The sequence below is a fragment of the Trichechus manatus genome, unplaced genomic scaffold, assembly GCF_000243295.1.
Source record: "Trichechus manatus latirostris isolate Lorelei unplaced genomic scaffold, TriManLat1.0 scaffold00176, whole genome shotgun sequence".
NCBI lineage: Eukaryota > Metazoa > Chordata > Mammalia > Sirenia > Trichechidae > Trichechus > Trichechus manatus.
In genome coordinates, this window is record NW_004444112.1 from 5,142,403 (window position 1) to 5,144,267 (window position 1,865).

Consider the following 1,865-nt stretch of genomic DNA (forward strand, 5'->3'; position numbering starts at 1 on the left):
TGTAGATTTGTTTGTTTTGTCCTGCTTTTTTGTTTTATTTGGTTATGTTGTCTGAGCAGGCAGGTTACGTGTTCTTTGTTGTTTGCTTGTCTGTGGGCGTGATACTTTTCACCTCCTTGTCCAATGGGCAGGGCCAGACTTTCAGCTATGGTGTAGCACGGCAGATCCAGCTGAAGGGGAGAGGCTGGTATGGGTTGTTTGTGGCACGTACTAGGTCTGACAGGGTGGGCCGAGAATCAGTGCAGAGCAGGTTCCGGTAGGCCATTCCTGTGCTGCTTGGGGGTGTGATGTTCATTACATGGTGCAGGTAGGCAAGAAGAAGAGGATAGGTTGTGATATGTGGAGCTAAGATGGGTATGGGAAAGAAGAGAGAGAAAGAGGACCCAAAAACAAACAAAAAACTCACACACAAAAAGAGTGCTAAAGTAGCTTGCCATTGGAGTGGAGAGACAAGAGACTGAGAAATGGAGAAAAAAAAAAAAAAGAAAAAAGAAATAAAATTAGAAGAAAAAAAGGAAAAGCAAAGCCCCCAGGGATCCCACCAGTGCAGCTGCAAAGACCAGGGAAGTGGCTCCCAGGCCATGAAGTACAGCCTGGCTAGGAGGGACAGAGGTGTCACACAGTGCCAGGTATTCAGGAGATGGTAAAAGAACGTAAGTATAGCGAGACAAGCAACTGAAAAATGAAGGAAGACAAAAAGAAAAAAACAAATAAATGCCCCCAGGGGTCCCACCAGTGCAGCTGCACAGACCAGGGAAGTGGCTGCCAAGGTGGGCAGTACTGGTTGACTAGAAGGGGCTCTTAAGCAGAGAAAAGAAAAAGAAAACTAACAAACAAGACAAAACAGAACCAAAAACAAGAGAAAAAAAGGCCCCGGGGATCCCACTATTGTGGTGGCGCGGACCGGGGAAGCAGTTCCCCAGCCAAGCAGTGCTTCATAGCCTTTCTAGAAGAAGAAAAGCTGGCACATGGAGCCAGGTGTTTGAGAGAAAGGAAGAGGAGATGGTGAGAGGCAGGGAAGAAACCAAAAGGACTGGAAAAAAGCAACACCAGCAACAAACAAATGGCACTGACAGAGCCGGCCAAGTGTGGGTGGGGCAAATCCAAGCAGCACGAGTGGAACCGGGGGTCTCCTGGCCAAGAAACTGTGGCCAGTGGGAAGCAGCCCAGGCTGAGAGTGAAGGAAGAAGGGTGGGGGGGTGGGAAAGCGTATATTGCTGGTTACCAGGTGCTGTCTCCTGCTGGAAGCTCTGTGAAGCTGCTTTCCCATACTTCCTGTCTGCCATCTCCAACAGGGGCCCAAGATGGTGAATTTGTGCTGCATTAGGTGATAGGGGACCTCTGCATGTATCTCTCCTCACTCTCTGTTCTCTGTCAGTTTCTTATTCCAATCGGTGCTTGGCTGAGTTCTTTAACTCTTCATTAGATGCTTAGGGTTCCAGGATTGACAATTGTCTCTGTTTTACTTAGTTTTTTGGTCTTTGCTGTGGAGGGATGGCGTGGTGCTTCTGTCTATAGCACGATGTTGGCTCCGCCTCCCCCTCCATTTTGGTCTGACAGCTTCTAATTTTCCTAGATTCATACTTTGTACATTCCACGTTTCAATTATTTTTTTTCTTAGCATGTTGCATTTTTATTTTATTCTTATTGATGGATTGTTTATTTTTTAAATTGAATATTGTTTTTATCACAATAATTCATGTATATAACTTATGAAGTGAAATAGACATTTTTCTATTTGGTGGAGATCTTTTTTTCTATTTTGTTTTCCCCAAATTTTATTTTTATTGTGCTTTAGGTGAAAGTTTACAGCTCAAGATAATGTCTCATACAAAAATTTATATACATATTGTTGTGTGACTTTA

At 44.5% G+C, this 1,865-nt stretch overlaps 1 pseudogene; it reads left to right on the forward strand.

Annotated features, from left to right (window-relative positions):
• Positions 1-1,063: 1,063 nt before the first annotated feature.
• LOC101351009 (dnaJ homolog subfamily C member 17 pseudogene) overlaps positions 1,064-1,865 on the forward strand; it is a 2,720-nt pseudogene continuing 1,918 nt past the window's right edge.